Source organism: Manduca sexta, chromosome 19 (genome assembly GCF_014839805.1).
Source record: "Manduca sexta isolate Smith_Timp_Sample1 chromosome 19, JHU_Msex_v1.0, whole genome shotgun sequence".
NCBI lineage: Eukaryota > Metazoa > Arthropoda > Insecta > Lepidoptera > Sphingidae > Manduca > Manduca sexta.
Genome location: NC_051133.1, coordinates 10646445 through 10659905, shown reverse-complemented (window position 1 = coordinate 10659905; position 13461 = coordinate 10646445).

Here is a 13461-nt window from a genome sequence, read left to right as displayed (position 1 = left end):
TAACTCCGGCCGATCTCCGCCGTTTTTCCTGTAGACAAACGTGTCTACAGTGCGGCAATTTATTTTAGTTTTATTTTTAAAAATTTGTGCTGATTTTTTTTAATATATCAGGTGAAAGCAGTGTAATGTCAGTAAAGATTTGCCATTTAGTTCTGCTAATTTCTACACATACAGTCCTCTATTGTTATCTTCAAAATGGTTAATTCGACATTTCCCTGTTAAATAACAGGGAAACACATAACATTTCAATGCATGTGAATTTCACACTTATTTCTTCCGACATAATATCGTTTTATAATTATGTGGTGTACTGCAATTTGTGCCGGCGGATTTACCATTGACGTACTTTAAAGTTCATTATTGTGTGAATTTCTTTGTAAATCTTTTATGTTTCGGTACTTTTTACGAGTGAAAGTATTTACGTTTTTTAGTAAGCATTAGAGGATTAATTGCTTTTTTATTTTATTCATTAATATTTTTACAATAAACATTGCGCTACACTAACTACTTCAATGTAATTTGAAATCTAAGGACTTTATTTTAAATTGACTTTTCCGATATATATAAAGCGGCGACAGCCTAGTTGGGTGTGGAACGGACTGCCGAGACGAATGTCCGCAGGTTCAAATCCCAAGGGCACACACCTCTGACTTTTCTAAAAATTATGTGTGTATTCTTTGTGAATTTATCGTTCGCTTTAACGGTGAAGGAAAACATCGTGAGGAAACCTGCACATCTGAGACATTCTCTAAAAAAGAATTTCGAAGGTGTGTGAAGTCTACCAACCCGCACTAGGCCAGCGTGGTGGACTAAGGCCTAATCCCTCTCAGTAGTAGAGGAGGCCCGTGCTCAGCAGTGGGCAAGTATTATAATACAGGGCTGATATTATTATTATTATTTCCGATATATGACGTTATTAGTCTTCTTCCACGGGTCGGTGACTTTACAAACTAAAAAGAGATGATCATTCCTTCATATGTTTTGACTTAAAAAGTGTTATAAATGATTAATCAATGGAATATATTTCTCTTACTCATAATTCCGAATGGAAATTATAGTAATATTAGCAGCGTCATTTTCTAAATCATTTAGAATTATTTTATTGACCTATGAATGTAGGTTATGGAATTATGTTGGCCTCATAAATAATAGTCGCGTCAAGCTATGATGAGTCGATGTTTAAAGTACAAGCTTTTATGAATGAATCTAAAATATTACTGGCTTTTGCACACGGCCCTTTAGTGGTTTACTGTAAGAAAAGTAAATTATTGAAATAACACAGTATATTATAAGCGATACAAAAAACACTGGAATTTCGGTATCTCTAGTAAATACTTGAGTTTTGTTTTACTATCGAATTTTTCGACGTGTACTTGCGCCCTTAAATCTTACTAATTTCGGTTGAAATAATGTCTATTAAAAATAACATGTAATTATTTTACATAACATTTAAGATAAAAAGGCATACAAACAAAACTTATTTCTTTATCACTCATAAGTACATTACGTACCTTATTTGACTCACTTATCAGTGTAAAACATCTGAAATAGTTACTCATGTAACCGTAGCCTGAAACGTTAGTATGTTTCGCTGTAACGTTACTACGAAGCGGTTTTCCCCGACACAGATTGTATTCGTTATCGCGTCCGGAGATATCGACCGTTAATAATGACGCAAGGATTACGCTTAAGGATAATTGACTATTGAAATATGACAGTGTATTATATTTTTCAGGAACTTCCTTTTAGATTCAGACATCATAATACATTGTGGTAGACATTGCTACCCAGACAGCCTCTCGCATAAAGGAGTCCCACCAGTAAAAATCCCTTGACTTTTAACGTAAGGAAAAAGGGACAAAAGACTAATAAAATTAATCAACACTAGTAGAGTTTATGGTAAGAAATATATCGGTTAATACATTTAAAACACGCCTCTGAAATTTTGAAAAGTTGATATTAAAGTAGCCTCCTACTAGTCTCACTAATCTTATGTTACTTCTTATTAATATATACTGGGTTTTATCGCAGCTCCGTTCGCGAAAAAAACCGTTCCTGGTACAAAAAAATCTTAAATCAGCGCCTAGTAATCTTATTAAAAATACTAGGTATTATTACTTGCGGCTTCGCCCCTGTGAAATAACTGTCTCGATATAAAAGTCTTTTTGCGTAATTTTTTCGGATCATAACTCAATGATATGACTATAGCGTTTCGTAGCACCATTAAAAAAATCTGACAATTATTCAAATAATTCCCACAGGATTAAATGGACGGGATGAGGAGGTTAATATAATAATCCAAGAAATGGTTTATCAGTATGTCAAATTTCATCAAAATCAGTTCAGCGGTTTCTAAGTTTACTTCTAACATCCAACCATGGCATTTAAATTATAAAATAAAAAGTAAAATACGTCAATTTGTGAACATGTAATAAATAAACGCATTCGCGTAAACATAAGAAATCATTACCGCTTAATAAATTTGAATGAACTTGACATACAGATAACCAATTTAAGGATCAACATACAATATTTAAAAGCATGAATTGATTAGTGGATTTTAATGTACACATGATATAGATAAATCAATTTCTGGATCACAATAATATAGTCTCCTTATTCTCCCCGAAAAGGTTAATTTTTTTTTTTTTGGTTGTTAATAAAAAAGTGACAATACACCTATTATATACGAACTACGAATCACGGTCTTGCGTCACCATGACGGGTTTTTCACCATGCAGTTGGTTATTATATGGGTGAGTGCATTCTTACCACATATACTAAAGGTAAACCTAAAACGTTTATAAATAAAGAACAATTCATCAAACTGACGCATCGTAGGACCGGAAAACTATTGAAAAGCCATGACAGCTAATAATGATAGCATATTAGTTTTTAAAATCATTCATGTGTTAAAACATGACAAAAAGCGATAGATATAGATGTCAATTAAACCAATACGCTGGAAAACGAACCTTCAGAAGTATTTACAAGACTAAGATTGTCATAGGTTACAAATTTGAATTATGGATAAAACAATGTTCGTAAAATCACTGAGTCAGTTCAGATGAATCACACATTCATATGGTTTTGTGAATGGACCACCAAGATTTGGTCGTTTTGTTATGGTAACCGGAGATTTTTGCAAACGCTACCTATTTGTTTCCATAATTTAATGTATTGTTATACAGACAGTAGATACATGATATCTCGCAGAAGATTATTTAGGATATATTGAAATTGAAAGATTTCCTTTGAATTAATGGCTTAACCGTGATTATTTAAATTTAGATATAGAATGTGTAAAAATAGATATTAAAATAAAGTAGAAATAAAATTGCTTTTCGAGGAAGCTAACTTTAGCTTACTTTCTTAGAACTAACCAAACAAAACTGAACCATATTCTAAAGTAACTTGGATATATTTTACGCAAGCGTATAGATAAATAACTCTGTGAGTTACAAAGATTATTTCCAAGAATAAAAGACAAACGAAATATTATTTGAAAAAAAATTGGGGACAGAAATATTTAAATATTTTATTTACAATAGTTCTCAGAGAAATAATAACATCGACAACTATAATAAAAATTTATAGAATATTTTTAATAGTTTATAAAAATATTAAATTATACAATTTTCAAATACGATCAATTCAATTGCGCTTTATGGAATTTCGAATTTAGAAACTTCATAGCGTGAGAGTTACGCTAGCAAAAATATTTTCACGAGATGAATCTATTCGAATGGCGTAATTCAGTACAATTAGATATCTATTTATTTATTTAAGATATATCATCGACAGTTGTACATGATTTTTTAAGATATTTTTTTCTAATAATATTAGACTTTACGTACTACTATAGATGAATTCAAAATTTACTATTTATTGTACAATATAAATAAAAAAAAAAAATAGTAGATTAACATGCAGTATACAATTAAATGTATTGACGATCTATGGACTATAAAACGTATAATTGATAGTACAAAACTCTAATTCGGGACCTGTAGGATGTTTTATCTCGAATTATTGAAAATAAAATATAACGAGGTCTTGCGAACTTCCATTAATTATAGACATTCAAAAAATCACTGTGTCGAATTGGGAACCTCCTGATTATTGCTGTATAAAGAAAACGACATGTCCACCAACACTTTTAACCAACAAAAAATTTTTAATATTACACTAACATTATTTTTGTCCAACGTTGTGAATGTCTTCCAACACTTTTAACAACCAACAAAAATCCATTAACTAATTAGTTACAAACATTATTTTTGTCCTACATTAAGATAAAAAGTTTTTTCACCATAACGTACAAAACAAAACAATTTTTCACTATACTGTGCAAATAAAACACCTTTACGTGTCATCGCAACTGTTCGTTCTTTCATTCCCCTGTCTTCATTTTATTATCTCTTAAAATTTGCCTCGAGAGATAGACCATCAAATGTACTTTATTTATAAGTTAATATACTGTGTATTTTTTCTTATTTCTACTAATATTACAAAGAGGAAAGCTTTGTGAGTTTGTTCATAGGTTCCTAGGAGTTAATCTCTTTAACTATAGAACTGATTTTGAAAATTAATTCAAATATTGGAAGCTCCATTATTCCTGAGTGCTATAGACTACTTTTTATTTCAGGAAAATAGTAATCACGAAAAACTTATTCACACGGGCGTAGCCACGGGAAAACCTAGTGTGAAAATAAGAAATAAGTTTAAAAAATTAAAACAATAAATCATTGCAAAATATTCAAAGTAATTAATCGACGATGCCATTATCAAAAATGGTGTGCATCCAAACATAAATTAATACTCATATTATAATAATAATAATAATAAGCCCGCAGGGGCGGCTTTGTGGCGAGCCGACGGTGAGTGGCGACACCGCGTTCCCTGATTCCGTGGGGGCTAAATGAGACCCCCTGACCCTTGGCTTGCCTTAACTGGCCGGCTAGGGGTGGAAGTCGCAAGAGCTAAGAACCTCAGCTCCAGGGTGGAAGTGCTCAATCTGCGTAATAGCGAGGAAACCCGCTCCGAGACGCGATAGCGACCCGCGATGGTGAAATCGGTGCACACCTCTCGACACCCTTAAGCCACCCACACCGGTGTTGCGTCCTTGGCTTACGCCACTTATGGGATGCCCATCTAGTGGGGGCAAGTCACCGTCTGCCTTGAATACATAAGATTGAGACATTTTACTTGGCAGGCGTCCCGTTGTCTCAATCAATAGCCCAGCAACCAGTCCAGCTAGATCCCATCCATAGACCCAATATAATTCCCATCTTTTCTGCAATAGTCCCTGTACCTTGCAAGCGCTGTCTTTAGCTGTATTTCCTCCATAAGAACAGACAGAGAGAGTACTCGCAAGGTGTATAAACCTCAACTAGAGTAATGTATCTTAAAGGGGCCTCTACGTGTTGGATCGATGTCCCCACGCAAGCCTTCCAAAAGGACCGGCCTTTATGCCGTGATTTCCCGCAGGAAAGATACAACACAATAATAATAATAATAATAATAATAATAATATCAGCTCTGTATTATATACTTGCCCACTGCTGAGCACGGGCCTCCTCTACTACTGAGAGGGATTAGGCCTTAGTCCACCACGTTGGCCTAGTGCGGATTGGTAGACTTCACACACCTTCGAATTTCCTACAGAGAACTTCTCAGATGTGCAGGTTTCCTCACGATGTTTTCCTTCACCGTTAAAGCGAACGATAAATTCACAAAGAATACACACATGATTTTAGAAAAGTCAGAGGTGTGTGCCCTTGGGATTTGAACCTGCGGACATTCGTCTCGGCAGTCCGTTCCACACCCAACTAGGCTATCGTCGCTTCATATTATACACAAATGAAATTTTGGACGTGAAAAGACTAAGTTCAGCATTAATAGGTAGGCTATTTAATACTCCAGAAATAGCCGTCCTTTTCACCCAGGAAAACACAGAAAATTTAGCTAAACATAATTATTCGTCACTACGAAGCTATGTGATAAAAATGATTTATTGATATCACGCCATCTGTATAAGGAATTCAAATTATGAAGAAGTGTTTATATAACCTTATCTTATTCGTGAAAATGGCACGCGAATGAACAATGTATGGTGAAGTCATAGGCACACTTGGGTGACAAATATTTATGTAATTAATGACTAACTACGCCAATATTGCCTAACGTGATACGCCATCTTCTACATAGATGAGATCTACTAAATAGACTAGTAGACCTGGCAGACGTCGTTGTGCCACAGGCCGCATTTTATGTTAACTACTTTCGTCTTTTAGGATTCGATAACAGCGCCACCTATCGAGACCAACTTTTATTATTATTAAAGCTGGAACTAGCCAAAAAAAAATAATTAAAATCGGTTAGGTGATTTTGAATTTTCGTTTGGTCACTAATGTACACACACTAGTGTACGATAAAAAAATCGTACAAACATATCGTCGGCTAAGAGTGCTGAGCTGCTAACTCCATTTTTACCGAAAATGAGGTTTTGATACCATCAGATAGAGCGAGCAAAACTCTACAGAATCGTAAAACATACCAAGTGCCTCTAACACACGACAATGTCACTTTTTGAGCCTCAATAAAATCTGACAACTCCTTGGATGTGAAATTAACTCGCGTAAAACTTGCTAACTCCCTCATTTGGCGCCATTTTGTGGGCAAATGTGCAGCTCAAATTCCCGCGGCATGGCATCATAACTCCTATATGAAGAAGAACTACAATTTTACTTCGTGTGTGATATTATTGAACAATGGTGATTCTTGTTTTTTAATTTTTCTGTTTATTTTGTCTTTTGAATTGTGTTAATACATAAAAGCTTAAAATTTGGCATCCTCTTGCTTGAATTGGGAGTTAGCCCGTTTTATTTCTTACAAATAAGTCTTGTTAAAGGAGTTAGACATAATTATTTTTTGCAATTCAATACCCTTCTATGCTTTAATAATACTTTTGTACATGAATTATATAAAGTTGGTATCCACGGTTAAGAGAGAAAATTTGCGTGGCCAAGTAATACAGTAAAGGGTAGCCGAGTCATACTGCGATGTAAATATATAACTATTAAATTTACAAATAAATCAGCAAATTTTGGGTATTTTATATTGCTATATCCAGCGATAAACATTGCACATTTATTGATTGTTGGTGAAATCTTTGGGAAAGTATTTCTGTAGCCAGTGATAGTTCTCTTTATTTTAATCAAAATAAAAGACCCCAACTTTCAAAAGTACGATAGCATCCATAAAAAACAAGGGAATCCTTTACGAAGTCAGTCACTCGAAATTTTCTATAATGTTTATACATATTTTGTAACCTAAGCGGACAGATAAAAAAAATGAGGATTGCAATGTAAATAATTATCGTAAAAAGCAACAAGAACGAGTGGCAAATGCCACTTGAAATTTAAGGAGAACTTTGAAAAATATATTAAGAAGAAGTTAACAGAATTTTCAGTGGACAAGTTACTTGCTGAACACGGGCACACTATATTGTGACTGCCACCTTATCAACCGGATTTTAATCCAAATTAAAATATGTGGTCTGGACTGAAAGGCTATGTAGCCGCTAGAAACGAGGATATGAATTATATTACAGTAAAAACAATATTCATTGAAAAGTAAATATTACCGGGGCTGAAGAATGGAAATAGGTTTGCGATCATGCAATCAAATACGAGAATAAATATCTAAGAATTTAACACGTCGTAGACGATTACACTGATAAACTTGTACATAATATGGCCGATAGTGACAGTGATATTGAACTCTTTGGCATATCCCCAAAATTGTTCAAAAGCGTACTGTAGGATTTGTTCATAACTCTGGACTGATCAGGTATGGCCAGTAACATAAATGGTGATTACATCTCGCACTTGCAATTCGCAGACGACATAGTGATAATGGCAGAAACACTGGAGGAGCTGCAACAGATGCTGTGTTCAGCCTAGCATCAGCCTCACAGCGAATAAGTCTAACAATGAATCTTGATAAGACAAAAGTTATGATCAAGGACCGTTTTATCGTTGTCAATGGCCACCTTCTCAAAGTTGTTTCCGAATAACCTTACCATGGGCAGATTCTGCAATTAGGAACAAACAGTTTTGAGAAGGAGGTTAAAAGGAGATTCCAGCTGGGCTGGGCCGCATTTGGTAAACTATGTCGGGTTTTCTCGTGGTTTCTACCGCAATGTCTGAAAATTAAGGTTTTCGCCTAATGTGTCCTACCTGTCATAACCTACGGTGCCGAAACGTGAATGCTCAAAGTGGCTGGTCCACCAGTCCAGGGTCGCTCAGTGAGCTATGGAACGTGCTATGCTTTGGAGTTTCTCTGAAGGATAAACTTCATAACGAAGTCATCCGTCAGAGAACCAATGTCACCGACATAGCAGACAGGATTAGCAAACTAAAGTAGCAGTGGACATGGCATATCTGTCGAAGAACCGATAACTGATGGGGTAAACGTGTCCAAGCAAGGTGGAGTGACGATCTATAAAAGGTCGCTGACAAGAACTGGATGCGACAGGGTAAAATGGCGCATATTTGGGGAAGCCTATGTATATCAGTGGACAAAGATATAGGCTGATGATGATGAGAATTTTGAGTATTTAGATGATTAAAAGTTTTCATTTAAATGTTATTTTAGCAATTATATGTATAATGAATAGTGTTTAATATGTACGCTACATGACGAGTTACTTACCAAATTATGTAATCGTGTTAAAAACATTTTCTTTTTTTTATTTTCCTTAATAAAAAAACAACACCTAAATATTTTAACAGTACGTAATAAACACGGGATTCTTAGTGTTTTGTGTATCCAAATGTCGATGTGCAATATTTATCGTCGAATACTTATAACGACTTGCAGGTGATAAAGCAGATGTTCCCATCCAATTTTTGACTTTTATGAAAGTTTTATTTCACTGCTAATCATAATTATTGAATAGGTACTAATAGTAATATGCATGTGTTTAATATATTTTTTTTATAAACGCATTCTACTTAAAAATTAAGATTATTTATTTAATGTGATAAAATGCTAACTCCAATTTAATAGCAATATAAATCTAATTTTCCAAAAACGAAAAATGGCTAACTCCATTTTTCTGTAATAATTCTAAATCATTTGATAGTTAATAGTTGTTTTGTGCAAATATATAAAACTTAAAGAAATATCTACCAACGGGATCTTCATTCTTTAGATGTTGTAAGAAATAAAATAATAATTCAGTTTTTTTTATCCTGTTACTAATTGTCTATTATGGAGTTAGCAGTTCAGCACTCTTAGCCGACGATATCAAACAAAATTGCTAACTTTTCCAGTTGATTTTGCAATATAATTCATACATACAAACTATATCGTGATTATTAGGAACGCAACAAAAAAGAACCCAGTCAAGCTAGTAGAGCTGTTTTCAAGTAATGCTCTTATACATGTGTTACTATTGACACTGTACTAGTACAGTGAACTGCAAAACCTGAAAAGGATTCAAAAAGTGAGATCAGAAATTATTTCCAAATATATCTTCTTAAAAAATCACAATTATACATTTTCATTAAATATCAGTTATTTAATAAATGTTTCCCATTCATAATGAAAATAATTATTTTTATTATATTTAAGTGATTTCATCTGGTAATAACTGCCATCTAATCGTTCCTTTTTACCATCATTTTCATCTTGTTCATCCTGTTTTTTGGATACTTAGTTCGCACTCGCAATTGTATATGATATTCAAGTAAAATTATAGTGATTTTATTATTTAAATAATGTGTATAACATTATATAGTCATATACTTATTCAATCAAAGCTATACAAGAATGTGAATAGCAATTTATGTTAATATATTTGCGTATATACACACAACAATTGTTTGATATACAAACAATAAATCTCAATCTATAAATACAAAGGGATTATACAAATGAAGTGCGATAAAAATATATCAAGTGATAATTATGTGGTCTCATTAGAAGGGCGAGATAATAGAGGTCGTGTATATCCGTATAATGTTATTAGAACAATACGCAAATGTAGATGGAAAATCCACTGTTCAGCAACCAGATGTAAGAATAGATCCTGATACTAATCAAATACATTTCAGTAGAAATATCTTTTCCATCATAACCGATGACGCATATTAATGACGACGCATAGACGTCACACTAGAAACCACAGCTTCTGTTGGCTACTAAGAAACACGAGAGGCATGGGCCGGTCCCTATTTTTTAATATTTGTTTTAGGTTAAAAGTCCGATTTGACCCCACGTCATGAACAGTCGAAAGGTGTGTTTTATGAATCAATACTGAAGCCGATATCAGAGGAATTGCAGGGTTTCCGTTGCACTTAAAAAGATGCAGGGAAATAATGAATCATTTAATTAACACATTTTAACGGTAGGAAGGTAAAGAGCAAGTTAGCTGATACGATGATAAACACAATGAACACCCACTCCTAGAGCAATTGTAGGCGCTACATCTCACGAGAAGAAATTGGGATTGAGAATGGAGAGATATATCTAGTTTCCAGTAATTACACTAATATCATTAGCTATCCAAAACCCATTACAAATCATATAATTTTTCTATGAACACAACCAGGGTATGACACAATGGTACAATATTATTGAGATAGGTACTTTCAAAGATGTGGCCGGCTGTCAAAACTACGTCATTGGACTGCAATATCGGTAATGTGACCCAACGTTGAAGAGAAAGTAAAAAAAATAGCACCACGGTGCCGATAAAACTAATTAAAGATTGGGTCCACCTTTTTCTACTTACAAGATGTTGATTATACTAATTGATGGTTTAAGAATTCAAAACGCTTAACGTACATGTGTACCCTAGAAGCAAACATTATTAGATTATATACTTATAGCACATCAGAGGATAATAATATTCTGTATATAAAATAAGAGACCCGGGAATTAATAAAATTTTCACATCTAGATATTTATGTAATATTTCGCATCTACAAAATTTTGTTTCAGCTGCCTGATGTAACTCAATATCTCATAATTTTTAACACTTGGCTGGCCTAGAAAACTATAAGTGATTTTAAGAGATCAGGTAATATATAATTACTACGGTACTTCATTACATAGTGTAGTTCAAAAAAATTGCAAATTGGTTAGTGTAGGAACCACGGGTGATTTATAATCCTTAAAAAAGGCAAGCTGTTAGCTAATATGTTATTTTTTGTAGGCATTAGCAAATAGTTATAAGTAATCGCAAATGAATCATTAGAGGAATATAAGAATCCGGAAAGAAGATGTTGATGTAATGGCTTCCTGAGAAGACTCGTATCAATATTAATGAAAGCGGTACCAAAGTGGAAGACAAACAATGAAAGTCAAAGATCGTGGCCCAAATTGGGGCCAAGGTGTGAGTTAGCTTCCAACAATTTTTGAAGGGAAATAAAAACATGTCGGAAATCCCGGGAGGCTGACTAATTCATACAATCATCTCATGAGTTGGACTACGTGCGATTTGCGTGGTTAACTCAGATCCTGCATATGTTGTAAAGATGAGTCAGTTATTGATTTTGAGTTTGCTAGCCTAAATTATTTTTTACCTTGTACGTGACAGTCACGTACATATTTCTTATGTCAGAATTCCCTCATCATGTCTATACGTATATTTTATTCCCATGAAACTGTTAATATAAGGGTCCTTCCTTCTCATGGTAAATATATTAATACTTTTCGGATGAATCGTCGATTTTCCTCTACGGATATACCAATGACATAATTAATATTTTCTATATATCCAGCAATTGTTCTTATTCCATTCATGTTTAAAAAAATTGCTTGGTTGAATTAAATAATTTCTAAATTTAATTCTCTATTATTGAAATTTTATAAAAAAGGATATTTGTTTTTATTTGACCTTACTTAACCAATTCCGTTTTTAAATTTTCACCTCTGCAACAATTAACTTCTTGTTAGAAATTATAAGAAAGATTTCCATTATAGCTCATCATCTAACAGGTGTTAGTTTTATATGACGTATAGTAAATTAGTGGTGGAAACCAACATGAATGATTCAAAAGGCTTAAGTCCACGCAAATATTCCTAATACGTTTGACGCTGTAATCGTCTCTATCCTATTACTGTGCATCATCAGTTACGTAGTCTAATGGGATAATTGCTAAGATACTATAAAAAACACGTATGGAGAATAGTCACATATTCTGTTACACATCGTAATTGCTTTATTTCACTCCGCCTACTTATTTAACTGCACTAGAAGCAATATTCACGTCGTCATTGAATTCATTAGCGACGTTTTGCGTTATAAAAGATAATTCAATAGTTTCCATAAAATTAAGACTCCTACACGTACATAAGGTTTATTTTCGAATTTATAAAGGTAGAGATAAATCAATCAACTTATCGGGAAAAATACTAAAAGGAGCAATTCAAGTAGGTTTTTCATTTATTAAATAACTTTATAAAAACTTATGTTGGGAATCAAAACCAGGACCTCATGGTTCACAGTAAAATATTTTTTGTTTATTATAATAATAATAAATAATAATATCAGCCCTGTATTATATTGTTGCCCACTGCTGAGCACGCGCCTCCTCTACTACTGAGAGGGATTAGGCCTTAGTCCACCACGCTGGCCTAGTGCGGATTGGTAGACTTTACACACCTTCAAAATTCCTATAGAGAAGTAAGATAGTAGGAACAGAGATTAGCGCGATAGTAGGAACGGAGATTAGCGCCGTATGTCACCATTGTGACAACTGCCCGCGGGATACGGGCCAACATACGTTGGAGTCCTGCCCAGCCTGGGACGATGAGCGCAACGCTCTCGTTTCAGTCGTCGGAGGAGATCTCTCGCTGCCGGCCGTGGTTGCTTCCATGGTCGGCAGCCCGGAGGCCTGGCGTGCGGTGGCTCACTTCTGCGAGGTGGTCCTCTCGCAGAAGGAGAGTGCCGAGAGGGATAGAGAGAGGGAGGATCCCTCCCGCCGTCAGAGGAGACGTAGGAGGCGCCGGGTGGACGACTGACCGGCGTCTCCCGCCCTGTGGAATGGGGGCGTTTGGAGAATTCCACCACGGTATCCCCTGCCTGTCGTAAGAGGCGACTAATAGGGGCCACGAAGGGGGTCGTCGGCGGGCAGCAGGGGGCTGTCCGCCCTAGGAACCGCGGAGTTTTAGCTGGTAGGCCGTGCATAGGTTAAGTTGTATATAGGGTTAGGGACTCGGCCCGGCGGTCGCCCGAAGGTCTCCATCAAATCCGGGCGGCTCAACGCCGGGCCGTAAGGCACGGTTACCCCAGCATAACCGCTCAGTCGCCCCCCACGAAGGCTGGGCGGTAGTAATAAGGCACTTTCTCGGCGAAAACAAAAAAAAAAAAATTCCTCGCGATGTTTTCCTTCACCGTTAAAGTGAACGATAAATTCACAAAGAATACACGATGATGATGATGAT